General features: G+C 45.9%; 1 pseudogene; it reads right to left on the minus strand.

The window, feature by feature from the left end:
* LOC141113384 (protein-glutamine gamma-glutamyltransferase E-like) overlaps positions 1 to 17,531 on the minus strand; it is a 104,366-nt pseudogene that overhangs the window by 37,972 nt on the left and 48,863 nt on the right.

A 17,531-nucleotide genomic window follows, 5' to 3' on the forward strand; every position in this document is an offset into this window, starting at 1 on the left:
TGAAGAAATTTGTTAGGCCCCTTTCACACTGGGGCGGGAAGTGCGTCTATTTTTTAGCGGCGCTTTACTGTCGGATTTGCGGCGCTATTCGGTAAAACCGCCCCGCTAGCGGCTGAAAAAGGGTTAAAAACTACCACAAAGCGCTTCTGCAAAGGCGCTGTGCCGGCGGTAAAGTCGCGGTGCCCTAATTGAGTTCAATGGGCAGGAGCGGTGGAGAAGCGGTGTACACCCCACTCCTTCACTGCTTCAAAGATGCTGCTAGCAGGACTTTTTTCACCGCTCCAAAGTGAAAGCCCTCGGGGCTTTCACACTGGAGACACAGCAGCGGCTGTTTCAGGTCGGTTTGCAGGCGCTATTTTTAGCGCAATAGCGCCTGCAAAACGACCCAGTGTGAAAGGGACTTAGAGAAATTACAGGTGTGTCTCTTGGAGAAAGAACGGTGTCTTGCTGAGAAAGTTCCCTCGGCGGATAAGGACCCCCCTGTACTGCGCAGGCACAGCGCCTGAGCAGTACGAACTACTATGAGCCGCCGAAGATAATCGAAGCTGAGAATCTTCAATCAGCTGTACACGGCTCCTGCGCCCTAGGTCCAGGTTCAAGCCCCACCATCCAAGTGGACCTAGAGGGGGAATAAAAAAGAGCCGAGCGAAGCGAGGCCATGCCCGAAGCGTAGCGAACGAAGCGAGCCCGCGAGGGGCCCTCTTACAGGCGCCGTGTACAGCTGATTTCCAACTATTCAGCTTCGGCTATTTCCGCCGGCTCCTACTGCGCAGGCGCAGCGCCTGCGCAGTAGAGGGGGGTCCTTATCCGCCGAGCGGAACTTTCTCGGCAGAACACTGGCAGCTTTCTTGCTGCATGATGTCCCCATGTCTGTGGAAAAATATGAAAACTCATTGTTGAAACATCTTCTCACGGCAGCAAAGGCGTGTATTCCTGTTTTGTGGAAGAGTGAAATCTCCCCATCCAGAGCACAGTGGTTTGCTAGAATTGCAGAAATCCAACAAATGGAGAATCTTACTATGACGTTGAAAGAGCAGGATGAGAAATATTGGTAAATTTGGGCCCTTTATCTTATGTATAAGAAAGGAGGTGATGGTGATGATGGGTAGAAATGTTTGTGCGGTCGACTGGGAAGGGAGCGGGGGTTGGGGAGTGGGGGGGGGAGGGTGAGAGGAGGGAGAGTGGAGGAACTTTTTTTTGGGGGGTATTAACATGAGGTGTTCATGTTTAGGGGAAAGGAAAGGGGAAAAAAGGAATCTAATGTGGTTATTGAGTGGATGATAATGGTTAATACGGGTCACATAGCATATAATGTTAATGTATTATGGTGATATAGATAGTTGACAGTGTTAAAGAAATGTTACAAAGAGATGATGTATGTGCTATGTGAAATGTAGTATGCTTTTTGTGAAAATAAAGCATTTATAAAAAAAAAAAAAAAAAAAAAAATTATTTTCAGCGGCTCTCACAGATCCCTGCCTGCTCTGCACCCACTCCGGGGACAAGGGAGATGCAGATGTAGGTGGAGTGTGGGATGGGGTATCACATGGTAAGCTGCAATGTGATGCCCATCTGTGCCCAACCGCTGATCTCCGTACAAGAGAGAGAGAGAGAGAGAGAGGTGGAGCCGACTCCATTTCCAGGAGGTACTAGAGCCGGGCTGGATAAATGAGGTACCCCTGAAACTGCACTCTAAACATAGCTCATCCCTGAACTCCACATATAACACCCTCCTGGTATTTATTGTTCCTTTAACCACTTCCCGACCGCCGCACGACTATATACGTCCTAAGTTTGAACGGGGATATCGTTGTTATGGCAGCAGCTAGCTGCCATAACCCTGGTATCCCCGTTTTCGTGCGGCGGCCGGCTTTCAGATAAAAGTGGTCCCTGCGGCGGATTCACCGCGAGATCACTTTTATCGGTGGCGGGAGAGGGGCCCCCCCTCCCGCCGCGATCCGGTGCCCTCCGCCGCTTACCGGAGCCGTCGGTAGCGGCGGAGGCGATCGCGTCCTCTGCCGTTGTGTGTCAGGAGACAAGTGAGGCCAAGATGGCGCTCACTCGTCTCCAAGATACTTCTGACGTCAAAACGTCACTTCCGTCCACACCTCTTAAAGGCATATTTTTTCAAATGTCATTTTTCTAAATGACTTTTTTTTTTTTTTTTTTTTTTTTTTAATTGCATTTTAGTGTAAATATGAGATCTGAGGTCTTTTTGACCCCAGATCTCATATTTAAGAGGTCCTGCCATGCTTTTTTCTATTACAAGGGATGTTTACATTCCTTGTAATAGGAATAAAAGTGACACAATTTTTTTTTTTTTTAAACAGTGTAAAAATAAATAAAATATTTTAAAATAAATAATAAAAATAAAAAAAAATTTTTAAAACCCTCCTGTCCCGACGAGCTCGCGCGCAGAAGCGAACGCATACGCGAGTAGCGCCCGCATATGAAAACGGTGGTTAAACCACACATGTGAGGTATCGCCGCGACCGGTAGAGCGAGAGCAATAATTCTAGCCCTAGACCTCCTCTGTAGCGCAAAATATGCAACCTGTAGAATTTTTTAAACGTCGCCTCTGGAGATTTTTGAGGGTAAAAGTTTGACGCCATTCCACGAGCGGGCGCAATTTTCAAGCATGACATGTTGGGTATCAATTTACTTGGCGTAACATTATATTTCACAATATTAAAACAAATTGGGATAACTTTACTGTTGTTTTATTTTTTTATTCAAAAAAGTGAATTTTTTCCAAAAAAAAGTGCGCTTATAAGACCGCTGCGCAAATACGGTGCAAAAAAAAGTATTGCAATGACCGCCATTGTATTCTCTAGGGTGTTAGAAGAAAAACCATATATAATGTTTGGGGGTTCTAAGTAATTTTCTAGCAGAAAAACCTGTTTTAAACATGTAAACACCTAAAATCCAAAACGAGGCTGGTCCTTAAGTGGTTAAGATCCTCCCACTGCTGGCCACACACATGGTTGAGTTCCTGCACCTATTCTCTGTGGATAAAAACCCTGGATGAATTTAAAAAGTCCTACAGATACAACCAGACCTTTTAAGGGCAACCATAATTCTGATGCGGCCTGCAATGAAATTGAGTTTGACGCCCCTGCAATTAGTACTTATAAACATTAATGGTGAGTTACATTTAAAGCACATCCAGCCTTTTTCTTTTGTAAAGCAGAACTCTGGTCATCTGAAAAAATGCACCTTGAGAATGTCTTCCACCAATGCTGTAAGTGTTAAAAACTAAGTTCACCTTTGGAACATTTTTATTTGACTTTTTTTTTTACTTTTGGAAACAGTGCACAGCTGTGTCATTTATACACAGATTCCTAATGCTGCGTACACACGGTCGGACTTTCTATCCTACTTGGTCCGGCACACTTTCCGACGGACTTTGTCCGCCAGGTGCGCCGGACTTTAAAACGGACGGACTTGCCCACACACGCCCGGACTTTCCGGCGGGCTAAGTCCGCCCGTCTTTCCGACGGACTTTCGCCGGAGTTCCGGCGGACTTTCAGAATGAACGGACTTGCCCACACACGAACAGGTCCGTTCATTTTGAACGTGACTCAGGTGCGACGGGACTAGAAAAGGATGTCAATCTTGCCGCTTTTATCGGCGAGATTGACGCCTTGCGGGCCCCGCCGCGGGGCATACCAGGCCCTTAGGTCTGGTATGGATTATAAAGGGAACCCCCTACGCCGAAAAAACGGCGTGGGGTCCCCCCTAAAATCCATACCAGACCCCGATCCGAGCACGCAGCCTGGCCGGTCAGGAAAGGGGGTGGGGACGAGCGAGCGCCCCCCCCTCCTGAGCCGTACCAGGCCACATGCCCTCAACATGGGGGGTGGGTGCTTTGGGGGAGGGGGGCCGCCCTACGGCCCCCCCACCCCAAAGCACCTTGTCCTCATGTTGATGAGGACAAGGGCCTCTTCCCGACAACCCTGGCCGTTGGTTGTCGGGGTCTGCGGGCGGGGGCTTATCGGAATCTGGGAGCCCCCTTTAATAAGGGGGCCCCCAGATCCCGGCCCCCCACCCTATGTGAATGAGTATGGGGTACATGGTACCCCTACCCATTCACCTAGGGAAAAAGTGTAAGTAATAAAACACACTACACAGGTTTTTAAAATATTTTATTAAACAGCTCCGGGGGGGGGGGATCTTCCTCCGGCTTCGGGGGTCTTCTTCCGGCTTCGGGGGTCCCTCCGCTTCATCTTCTCCCGGCGTCCGGTTGGTTCTTCTCCGCTCTCTTCTCTCCAGTTCTTCGGCCGGCTCCTCTGCTGTCTTCAGGTAGCTCTCTTGCCAGCAGAGGTCCGGACTTCTTGTCTTCTTCTCTTCTCCAGATGTTGACACGACGCTCTCTCCGGCTGGACTGCTCTCCGAGGGCTGCGTTGTGACTTATATAGGCGGAGACCCCGCCCCCTTTTGATGTCACAGTCCCTGGGCATGCTGGGACTGTGACGTTTTAGGGGGCGTGGTCAACATCACCCAGTGACCACGCCCCCTAAAACGTCACAGTCCCAGCATGCCCAGGGACTGTGACATCAAAAGGGGGCGGGGTCTCCGCCTATATAAGTCACAACGCAGCCCTCGGAGAGCAGTCCAGCCGGAGAGAGCGTCGCGTCAACATCTGGAGAAGAGAAGAAGACAAGAAGTCCGGACCTCTGCTGGCAAGAGAGCTACCTGAAGACAGCAGAGGAGCCGGCCGAAGAACTGGAGAGAAGAGAGCGGAGAAGAACCAACCGGACGCCGGGAGAAGATGAAGCGGAGGGACCCCCGAAGCCGGAAGAAGACCCCCGAAGCCGGAGGAAGATCCCCCCCCCCGGAGCTGTTTAATAAAATATTTTAAAAACCTGTGTAGTGTGTTTTATTACTTACACTTTTTCCCTAGGTGAATGGGTAGGGGTACCATGTACCCCATACTCATTCACATAGGGTGGGGGGCCGGGATCTGGGGGCCCCCTTATTAAAGGGGGCTCCCAGATTCCGATAAGCCCCCGCCCGCAGACCCCGACAACCAACGGCCAGGGTTGTCGGGAAGAGGCCCTTGTCCTCATCAACATGGGGACAAGGTGCTTTGGGGGGGGGGCCCGTAGGGCGGCCCCCCTCCCCCAAAGCACCCACCCCCCATGTTGAGGGCATGTGGCCTGGTACGGTTCAGGAGGGGGGGCGCTCGCTCGTCCCCACCCCCTTTCCTGACCGGCCAGGCTGCGTGCTCGGATCGGGGTCTGGTATGGATTTTAGGGGGGACCCCACGCCTTTTTTTCGGTGTAGGGGGTTCCCTTTATAATTCATACCAGACCTAAGGGCCTGGTATGCCCCGCGCTCGCCGCAATAGGAAAATTTGTTTTTCCTATTGCAGCGAGCGCGAGATGCAATACTCTGCCCTCGTGTCGTATCTGGTCCGTCGGACCAGCATACACACGAGCGGGCTTTCCGTCGGACCAGCACACACACAAGCGGACTTTCCGCCCGAAACTGAGTCCGGCGGAAAGATTTAAAACTTTCTTCAAATCTAGGTCCGGCGGGCTTTTGGGAAAAAGTCCGCCGGAAAAGTCCGCCGGCGCCCACACACGGGCGGATTGTCCGGCACACTCTGGTCCGCCGGACCAAGTATGCCGGAAAGTCCGACCGTGTGTACGCGGCATAAGAATAAGTAAACTACCAATACAGTCTTCCACTGTGGCAGACGGATTTGTAGTTTCGGTGGGCTGTAGGGGTGCTAATGAGCGCTCTCATAGTCCACTGACACATCCTCAAACAGAAAGCCTGTATGGAGGTATGGGCTGAAAGCTGGAGGACATGTCCCATATCACACCTGTCATCTACTGTAGACATGTGCGGTTCGTTTCGTTTCAAATTGAAATTCAAATGAATTTTCGTATTACCATAGTAATGAATTTAAACAAATCCGAAATAACAAAAAAAAAATTCGGACAAAATTCTAATTCAAATCACTTTCGAATACTTTTTGCAATACTTTTTTCAAATTCGAATAATTTTCAAATTCGAATAGTTTTTGAATACAAATAGTTTTCTAATTCGACTAGTTTTCCAATTCGACTAGTTTTCCAATTCGACTAGTTTTCCAATTTGACTAGTGTTAGAATTTCCAAAGAGAATAATACAGTTTAAAAAAAATAATAATAGAATAGAAAAAAATAAAACAGAAAATGAAAGAATAAAATAGACTAGAATATAATAGAAACAAATAGAATAGAATAGAATAACATAGAATATAACCACCTTCTGAAATTCGAATTTCAAATAAATTTGGATTTGAATACAAAAGAAAATAATAGAATAGAAAAGAATAGAATAGAAAAAAATAGAATAGAATAGACTATAATAGAATAGAAAAGAAAAGAATAAAAAGAATAGAATAGAAAGAATATAACCACTTCCCAAAATTCAAACAGAATCAATTCGAATTTGAAAAGAATACAAATGAATAGAAAAAGAATAGATTTGAATAGAATAGAAAATAACAGAATAGTATAGAATAGAAAGATTATAACCATCTTCCAAAATTCTAATAGAATACACTTGAATAGAATAGAAAATAAAACTGAATAGAATAGAATAGAAAAGAATAACATAGAATAGAATAAACAAACAGAAAAAATACAATAAAAAAATAGAATAGAATATAAAGAATATAACCATTTCACAAAATTCAAATAGAATTAATTTGAATTTGAATAGAAAGGAATAGATTAGAAAAGGAAGATGGATATATTCATTCTATTGTATTCTGTTGTTTTTTTCTATAGTATTGTGTTATTTTCTATTCTACTCTATTCTTTTCTATTCTATTCAAATTCAAATTGATTCTGTTTGAATTTTGGAAAATGGTTATATTATTTTATTCTAGTCTATTCTATTGTTTTTTTTTTAATTATATTTCTTTCTATTCTATTCAAATTTCAGAAGATGGTAATAATCTTTCTATTCTATTCTTTTTTTTTATTATATTCTATTCCTTTATATTCTATTCTATTCCATTCTATTCTGTTCTTTTATTTTCTATCCTATTTTGTTCTGTTTTATTCTATTATTTTATTTTCTGTTATATTCTTTTCTATTCTATTATAATTTTTTTTAATTTATGTAAATAACAAATCGAAACGAAACAAATGTTTTCATTCTTTGTGAGTGTAAGGTGAATTTTAAAGATGCAAGGAATTTAAGTTTAAAAGAAAATACAGGATTGGCTAGTTCTACCCAACTTCAGGGAAAAAAAAGTTTCTCTTCCCTAAAAAAAAATAGTGCATAGAGTAAAGGTTTCCGATAATAGTGTTAAGGATAGTTAAAGGGGTTGTAAACCTCAGGCATGAGATATGAACAAAGTATATCCCTCTAGAGTGTGTTCTTGTCTCAATCCAGAGCACTAAGTATTATTTCTCTCTGCTATCTGCATGAGTCACTTCTGACAAGTATTCCTGACAACAAGAGAAAAAAAGGTGAGAGGGGAGAAAGCTCCAGTACACAGCCTGTGATTGACAGCCTCAGCTCTCTTCCTGTGTGCTGCTTAAAGGGGGATGTGTCCTCACTGAGTTCTGCAGTGTGTAATTTCAGCTCTCCGCCCTCTGGGGTCCGGGGCGATTACCTGCAAGTGCAGCCTGCATCTAAGGCTGATCACTCACAGGTAAATGCTGCATAGTCAATACATACCAACCGGGCGTAGGGTCGGCGACAAAAAGGCGTAAACCGGGCATAAGGTCAGTGACAAAGCACAGGGAATTACCAATATTGGTATTAGCCAATCACAGTGGTCACGTAATCAGTCGGGTCTTTCTGCCCCCCGGGCGGTAAAGGGATGCCATATTTGTGACATACTTACCAATGTTCACCTTCAAGGGGAATCTTGTTTTTTTTTTTATTTGCCATTTGTAGAAGAGTGGCTTTATGTATTCCATGTGTGCAATATTTACAGTTTATGCATTTATATATACATAGGCATACATACTGTACATTGTACCTACCTTCGTTAGGTCCTAGTGAAACTGAATGGGATTTAGTGAGAAAATCTTTAACTGGTTTATTGTTGTATATTATGGCGGTGGCTGTCATTTTGATCTCTATCTTCTGAGGGTCAGTTACAGTGTTTTTGAGCATCAAGGTGAGTTCCAGGTCTTCACCAACTTGTGTTTCAGCTGCCTTTTTAAAACTGCCAGAAAATAAAGGTTTTACAGGAGCAGAGTCATCAGCGGAAGTAGCAGCAAAAGCAGATTCACGCAAAGACATTCGAGATATTCCAGATGCCGAATGCATTCCCAATGCAAAATCATGATGCATTCCAGACATTACAGAAATTGGTCTGGGTGGCTCAACTATATTTCTTGCTTTTTTAAAAATCTCTCTTCTCTTATCAGAACCTGCAAACAAATTTGATATAACAGTGAGTAAATGTGGACCTTGAAATTTTTTTTTGAGCTGAAGAGCAGAAAAACCTGGAATGTGCCTGAATGAGTCTAAACACGCACAAACATTAGACACATCTAGCGTTTGACTGTTAATGCAAAAAAAAATAATATTCTGGCCAACAGAATGCAATAATGCTCAAATGCTAGACGCGCCTAAACGCGTACGCAATATGCGTCCCCTCCAAAAGCCTCTATCCCGGGTGAGTCTGTCACACTGGCCAACAGAATGCAATAATGCTCAAATGCTAAACGCGTACGCAATATGCGGCTTTTGGCACGTTTTTTAACCACTTAAGGACCAGCCTGCGGCAGGTTGGCTCCCCTGGGCGAATCGCCGTCATGGTACGTCGGCCGCTTTAAGAGCTGTAGGGGGTGCATACACGTGCCCGCAGCGCAACGCCAATGCAAGTTGCCGGTGGTAGCAATGCCTGCCGGCCATCCTTGATCGCTTCTGACAAAACAGAGATCTGTCAATGTAAACAGGCAGATCTCTGTTCTGTCAGGGGAGGAGAGACAGATCTGCTGCTACTAAAGATTAGGAACAGCGATCGGTCTCCTCCTCCAGGCGGTCCTATCCCCCCACAGTTAGAACACACATGAGAAAACACATTTAACCCCTTGATCTCCCCCTAGTGTTAACCTCTTCCCTGCCTATTTTTAGCTCTGATGGCTGTGTAAATGTCAATGGTCCCAAAAAAGTGTCAAAAGTGTCTGATCCGTCCTCCGCAATGTCGCAGTCCCGCTAAAAATCACTGATCGCCACCATTACTAGTAAAAAAAAATAATAATAATAAAAATGCCATAAATCTATCCCCTATTTTGTAGACACTATAGCTTTTGCGCAGACCAATCAATATACGCTTATTGCGATTTTTTTAACCAAAAACATGTAGAAGAATATATATTGACCTAAACTGATGAAGAAATGTGTTTTTTTTTTTTTTTAATTGGGATATTTATTTTAGCAAAAAGTTAAAAATATTGTTTTTTTTTTCTAAATTGTCAACCACTTTTACCTACAGGTAAACATTATATTAAGGCTTACCTGTAGGTGCTTGAAATATCTCCTAAACCTCCACGGTTTAGGAGATATTTACCAAAAAGACGAGAGCCGATGACTATGGCGCATGCGCCGATATCATCGGCGCTGGCGCCCTTTAGAAAGGGCACATCGTGCCCTTTCTATTAGGGGTCATGCCGTGACTGGCGACTCTGGCCAGTCACAGAACTGGAGTTTGCGGCCCCCCGGAAGGAAGAGGAGTGAAGATGCAAGCTCCCTGCTCGTGGGAACAACGGCAATAGTGGGGGCTTCTGTGTCAGGTAAGTGACGCATAATAGGCTACTATGCGATGCATAGTAGCCCATTATGCTCTACCTTTGCAGGGAAATAAAGAGGAAGTAAAACCCACCAGGGTTTACTTCCTCTTTAAGCAGCAATTTCCTGCCAGGAATTCTGGCATTCAGACCCCATGTGCATTAAGCCTTATAGTGAAAGTTCAATTCAGTAGGACCCTGTTCTACACTTGTGTCAGATCTCTGTACAGGATTGTTTGGAATAAGTATTGTGCAGAGCTTTAATATTTCTTTTGATTTCCTTTGAAAAAAAATTTAAAAAGCTTAAGGATAGGTTTACATATCAGAAGTGCAGTCTGTGGTGGATTGTGATGGAGGCGCTTGGCAGGCGGTGACACTACCTGTTTTAACCCGGTGTTCAAAGAAAGCGTAGAAGCTACAGAGGAGATCTTTCTTGTTACTTCACAGAAGGGCCGTTAATCTTAATGCCGTGTACACACGAGGAGACTTTCCCCGGCGGACTTTTCGACGGACTTTATGACGGACTTTCTGAATGAACGGACTTGCCTACACACAATCCACCAAAGTCCGTCGAATTCGTACGTGATGACGTACAACCGGACTAAAACAAGGAAGTTCATAGCCAGTAGCCAATAGCTGCCCTAGCGTGGCTTTTTGTCCGTTGAAATAGCATACAGACGAGCGGACTTTTCGACCGGACTCGAGTTCGATGGAAAGATTTAAAACATGTTTCAAATCTAAGTCCGTCCAACTTTTGAGAAAACAAAGTCCGCTGGAGCCCACACACGATTGAATTGTCCGACGAAATCCCGTCCGCCAGGCAAAGTCTGCCGTAAAGTCCGCTCGTGTGTACGCGGCATAGGCCCCACACACACTATTAGATTTTCTGCTTAGTTTTTCCTTCAGATTTACCAAAACCATGTAGTGCAAGGGCCTGCCTGATTGCATACACATTGAAACTCCTAAGGTTTGACCTCATATTATATGGTTTTGGTAAATCTGAAGGAGAAACTCAGCAGTAAATCTGATAGTGTGTATGGGGCTTTAACTCAACCTGTGGAAAGCTCTATTACATAGACCCATCCCAATTCCTAATAGAAATGAGAAAAAGCTGGTGGGCTTTGTGTTCTTAGCAGCCTGGCAGAGGTTAGCTAAAGCTTGGAGGTGTTAGCTGAAGTTCAAGTGATATAAAATGCAATTTTTTTTCTAAAAAAAAAAATAACAAACATGTCATACTTACCTGCTCTGTGGAGTGGTTTTACACAGAGCAGCCCCCCCGATTCTCCTATTCTCGGGTCCTCCACCGGCCCTCCTGGCCCCTCTTCTGCCAAGTGCCCCCAGAGCAAGGAGCTTGCTATGGAGGCACCCAAGCGGGCTCGCTCCCAAGCCACTGCTCTGCGTGATCATTCACACACAGAGGTGTGGCTCAGCACCACCCCTTCTTTCTCTCCTCTTTGGCTCATTGGCTGTGATTGATTAACCAATGAGGAGGGAAAGTCCAAAGCTCTCGGGGACTGGGTGGGCTGCTGCACACAGAAGGCTTTTTACCTTCATTGATAGAATGCATGAAAGTAAAAAACCTTGAGCCATTAGAACTACTTTAAACAGAGACTTATGGGGACTATGACACATGAGAAGCTCACTTTCAAACAAAATGACACACTACATTTCTCAAGTTTTGGGATCTGAGGATAACCTATAATGATCACTTCAACGTGGAATGCTCTTTACTTTCACAGTGTGATCGGACACATTCATTATCATGGATGCTGCCGCTTGGTTGGGCCTCGAGAAAATCTTTGTACCTTTGTCCCCCCTTTCTTCTTCCTTTCCCATGTCCAATTTTTTCTTCTGTGCGAATTCTTTTTCTCTTCCCTTCTCTTTTTCTACCTCACTATTTCTATTTATTCTTCCTTTTTTCTAGTGTTATTGTCTGACCCATGAGAGAATTCATTCGCCCATTCCATAGGGGCACTTTACAGCTTTGCAATGGAGGAATCTCCATAGGATTTATATCTTTACCATTTCCAACTAATATGCATAACTGCCAATCCTTTAGAGATGTGTTTTAAATTGCCCCGGTGTTTGTATTTTGGTCTTGATGTTGGGTAATTTTTTTTATATCATCCTTCATTTGGTGTACTTGTGTCCTGTGCAACTGTACATCATAATTATTATTTCAAAAATCCAATGACATCTTTTGTGAAACAGATAGGCCTTCCACCACTAGCACACATGCAAGTGTTAAAGTAAACCTATTAAGAAAAATGCAAGGCAAATTTTTGCTTACTACTGAAAATGCCATTTGCCAGGCTGTCATGCCTACCTAGGGACTCACTATTTGCTGTGTCTCTGAGCTGTAACAAGAGTACAGGTCAGCAATATCAGAAAAAACTGAGAACTTCTGATTTTCACACTTGTTCCGAGTCAGCGTCTTCGAAAGAACTGAAGTCAGAGGGTCACCATGAGAGCCAGACAGTTAGCACTTTGAGAAGTGGGTCCAAGGCAGCCTCTGCGTCTCTCTCTCAGAGCAAGTTCTTTCTTACAACTTTACATGCATATATACAGTATAAATAACAGTCAGCTCCAAGCTTGGATTGTTTTTGGAGTTTTATCCCCCTAACCCATTATATTCATCCCTTGTGCTGCTTATTTCTTAATCATATGACTAGTATATAACTCATAAGCTTCAAGCAAGATTTGAACACATTATGCTGTCATTAAATGAGGCATATCAAAGTAAAATATACCGTCAGGGTATTTGTAGTCATCGGTTACATCATTGCGGTCAAAGGTACCAACGGCTTTGGTGCTGATGAGCTTCCCCACGCTTGTAGAATCAGTGTGAACCTTTCTCTTGGTTCCATCTTTACTTTTTACCCAGGTTACTGTGTCTGCATACACTTCAGCAAACACAAATGTTGTATCCTGAGGTTTGTCTACATCTCCTTCCTTCACAGCATACAATGAGGCTGGTCCTAATTGGTATTTACCTGTATGAAAACACAGTCATGTTTTGTTTGTTAGTATAACATGATTAGATCTGTGATTAGATACGTGTTAAAAATTATGGAATGTACTACTTCATAAGAAAGTTATTCTCCTTAATCTTACATTACATACACAGAACACAGAATTAAGGTAACATAGCTTCAGATCAGACATCAGAGATCAGACAAAACAAAGTTGTAAGTACAGCCCAAGATAAACTTTCCCAGTCCTAGCATGCCTTGGTTTTATGCTATTGTCCTAGGAGAATGAACATCTCTCCTCTGCTAGAAGAAAAAGCTTTACTTTACTCAAGATTTATTTTTTTCCACTAGAAAGTTTCTATAGTTGCTGCAGAATCAGAAGGGGGTAATTTTGCAGCTTATCAGATCAGATGATTCTTGACATTGCCACGCTATCATAGCCTCTCCCACTACCCCCTCAGTAGACTTGGACCTCTGATGGTTTGCAAGGGTATTTGGGCTACACTGCTACCTCTCATGATGAATCACAGATGGTAGTAGGCCTTCCTGCTTCTGCAGTTTTGCTGTGAGTACCCCTCATGGCAATACCTATAGCATGGCAGTTGACAAGCGCAATGGCGGCAGTCCCGTGGGCCCTGCCAGCATGCAATTCTCTAACCGTTTTGTTGGGGACGGGTGCAGATGGGTAGAGGTGCTTGCACTGTACCTTCTAAAAGATCTGATGCTGATAGCCCGGATCATTGCCTCCTGCCCGAGTTGCAGTACCCCCGAGTCTTCCTTTTCTTAAAAGAGCCCACAACTTATTAAAATGTTTCCAATGTAATTCCTATTGCATCCAGCCCTGTATAGTTTTTGGCCTAACCCAGAAAAGGTCTTTGCTTCTCCTATGCATTTTGTCTAACAATACCCTATGGAGGAGGGGTTCCTAAAGAAAAGGTCTGTCCCTGTTATGGACCCAGGCATTTTCTTTTGGAGACTCTGAATATCTCCATTGCGGACTTCCCATAGTTTAAGCACAGGGGCGTAGGGAGGGGGTGGCTAGGGGGGGCTGAAGCCCCGAACGTGACCCCAAAAAGCCCTGAGTCTATGGAATGCTGCATTCCATTGTCTACCCCGAGCGCCAGCGCCGGGACCGATCTGATTGTGAGTGCGGGCCAAAAGTGGCCGAAAGTGGCCGAAAGTAGCCGAGTCCCCGAGTGCCATAGCAGCCGAGTGCGGCCGAAAGTAGCCGAGTCCCGGAGTGCCATAGCAGCCGAGTGCGGCCGAAAGTAGCCGAGTCCCCGAGTGCCATAGCGGCCGAAAGTAACCGAGTAAGTCCCTGAGTGCCATAGCGGCTGAAAGTGGCCGAGTGCCGCAGCTCCCGCCTTCTGGAGCAGGACGTGTGACGTGACGTCCATCTTAGCCTGCAGGCTCCAGAAGGCGGGAACGCTACATCCCCGCTCGGGCGGGCGGCTTTCCTCTCCTCCTCGACTCCTCTCTGACGGTGACAAGTCACTGACTGCCTGCTGTGACCGCACACCACGGCTGAGGTAGGTCAGACACGCAATGTGTGTATAGTGGTCAGTGTATATAGGTCAGTGGTCAGTGTATGTAGGTCAGTGTATATAGGTCAGGCAGGTCAGTGGTCAGTGTATATAGGTCAGGCAGGTCAGTGTATATAGGTCAGTGGTCAGTGTATATAGGTCAGTGGTCAGTGTATATAGGTCAGGCAGGTCAGTGTATGTAGGTCAATGTATGTAGGTCAGTGTCTATAGGTCAGTGTCTATAGGTCAGTGTCTATAGGTCTGTGTATATAGATCAGTGTATATAGGTCAGTGTATGTAGGTCAGTGTATGTAGGTCAGTGTATATAGGTCAGTGTATGTAGGTCAGTGTATATAGGTCAGTGTATATAGATTAGTGTATATAGGTCTGTGTATGTAGGTCAGTGTATATAGGTCTGTGTATGTAGGTCTGTGTATGTAGGTCAGTGTATATAGGTCAGTGTATGTAGGTCAGTGTATATAGGTCAGTGTATGTAGGTCAGTGTATATAGGTCAGGCAGGTCAGTGTATATAGGTCAGTGTATATAGGTCAGGCAGGTCAGTGTATATAGGTCAGTGTATACAGGTCAGTGTATACAGGTCAGTGTATATAGGTCAGTGTATGTAGGTCAGTGTCAGGCAGGTGTGTTTACTGGTCAGCATTGATAGGCACTGGTAAGTCACACAACCCCACCATGCAGCCCAAAAAAAAGTGATTTTTGAGGAGGAAGAGGATAATTACTCAGGCTAGTCACTCAGCATCAGCATAGGCAGTCTTTGAAGGGATCTGAGATTTCAAAAAAAATTATTCGGTTACATCAGCATCAGGTGCTTGGTAGCTGGTGGTGATCCAAGACTGATTCATTTTTATGAAGGTCAGTCGATCGACCGAGTCGGTGGACAGCCGCACCCTGTGATCGGTTACAAAGCCTCCAGCAGCACTGAATGTGCGTTCCGAAAGAACGCTGGATGCAGGACAGGCCAGTAGCTCAATTGCATACTGTGCAAGCTATGGCCAGTGATCCATCCTCAAGACCCAGTAACCCAGAGGATTTTCGGTAAGAAAGGTGTCCAAGTCAGATCTTGCCCCTAGGTATTCCTGCACCATGTAAAACAGACGCTGGCGATGGTTGCTGGAACCGATCATACCTTGGGGCTGCGGACCAAAAAATTTGCCCAAAAAGGCCTCCCGAAGATGTTTCATCCTCTGCTCCCTCTGCGATGGCAAGATAAGGTCCGCAACTTTACCCTTGTAACGTGGATCAAGGAGGGTTGCCAGCCAGTATTGGTCCTTCTCCTTGATACCATGAATACGAGGATCCTTACACAGGCTTTGCAGGATCAGGGAGGCCATGCAGTGTAGGTTTGCTGAGGCATTCGGTCCGGAGTCCTCTGGGTCACTAAGGATGACATGGTCCGCAGCCACCTCCTCCCAGCCACGTACACGCCCATGTGTTTCCTGGGACTGATCCCTTGAAGACTGCTGCTGATGCTGAGTGCCAGGCTCCATCTCCATACTGACACAATCCTCCTCCTCGTCCTCTTCCTGTGTGATCGGCGGGCATGCAGGAACACTGTCTGGATAAAGGGGGCCTTGAGAGCTAAGGAAGTCCTCCTCTTCCTGCCTCTGTTCTGCCTCAAGTGCCCTGTCTATTATTCCACGCAGCGTGTGCTCCAACAGGTGGACAAGGAGGACAGTGTCACTGATGCATGCACTGTCACTGCTCACCATCCTCGTGGCCTCCTCAAATGGTGACAGGACAGTGCATGCATCCCTGATCATGGCCCACTGGTGTGGGGAAAAAAAAACAAGCTCCCCTGACCCTGTCCTGGTGCCATAGTCACACAGGTACTCATTGATGGCCCTCTGCTGCGTGTGCAGCCCCTGCAGCAAGGCCAACGTTGAGTTCCTCCTGGTGGGCATGTCACAGATTAGGCGGTTCTTGGGCAGGTTAAACTCCTTTTGGAGGTCTGCCAGCCGAGCACTGGCATTATATGACCAGCGGAAATGCACACAGACCTTCCTGGCCTGCCTCAGGACATCCTGTAAGCCCGGGTACCTGCCCAAGAACCGCTGCACCATCAAGTTAAGGACGTGAGCCAAACAGGGCACATGGGTCATTTGTCCCTGTCGGAGGGCAGAGAGGAGGTTGGTGCCATTGTCGCAAACCACCATTCCTGCCTTAAGTTGGTGTGGCGTCAACCACCTCTGAACCTGCCCCTGCAGAGCTGACAGAACCTCTGCCCCAGTGTGGCTCCTGTCCCCCAAGCACACCAGCTCAAGCACCGCATGGCATCTTTTGGCCTGTATACTTGCATAGCCCCTTGAACGGCTACGGAGCACCGCTGGTTCCGAGGACAAAGCACAGAAAGAGGCCATGGAGGAAGAAGAAGAGGAGGGGGTGGAGGAGAGAGGTGTGTCACAATCATTAGTAGTGGCATTTTGGAGGCGTGGTGGTGGAACAACCTCCAACACTACTGCACCTTGTCCTGCATCCTTCCCAGCTGCCAGCAGAGTCACCCAATCCACGGTGAAACTTAGGTAACGTCCCTGTCCATGCCTGCTGGACCATGAGTCAGCGGTAATATGCACCTTACCACTGACCGCCCTGTCCAGCGAGGCCAAGACATTGCCTTCCACATGCCGGTAGAGAGCCGGAATCGCCTTCCGTGAGAAAAAGTGGCGTTTGGGTACCTGCCACTGAGGAACCGCACATTCCACAAACTCACGGAAGGGGACAGAGTCTACCAACTGAAAAGGCAGCAGTTGAAGTGCTAGCAATTTTGCCAAGCTAGCATTCAACCACTGGGCATGTGGATGGCTGGGAGCGAACTTCTTTCGGGGGTGCAGCAGCTGGGGCAGGGAAATTTGCCATGGTACAATCTGACGTTGGTGTACCGAAAGCAGATTGCCCACAAGTACTTGGCTGTGACACACCTAATTCTACACCTTCATTCCTCTCAGTGCAGGTCTCAGAGAGGACTGAAGGTATAGTGGGGTTGGAGATCTCAGCTGATGAGGAGCAAGAAGAGGTCCTCTTTGTTCTTTGTGGGTCTTTTAAATACGCTTGCCAACGAACTGCATGGCAGGTCAACATATGTCTGGTCAAGCATGTGGTGCCCAAGCGGGAGATGTTTTGGCCACGCGAGATACGATTGAGACATATGTTGCAAATAGCAGCGGTGTGATCTGATGCACTCGTCTCAAAAAAGGCCCAGACCAAAGAACTTTTTGAATAACTTGCAGAGACTGCAGCGCCCTGCACATGCGGAGCTTTGGGGTGT

This window comes from Aquarana catesbeiana, linkage group LG12 (assembly GCF_042186555.1).
Source record: "Aquarana catesbeiana isolate 2022-GZ linkage group LG12, ASM4218655v1, whole genome shotgun sequence".
NCBI lineage: Eukaryota > Metazoa > Chordata > Amphibia > Anura > Ranidae > Aquarana > Aquarana catesbeiana.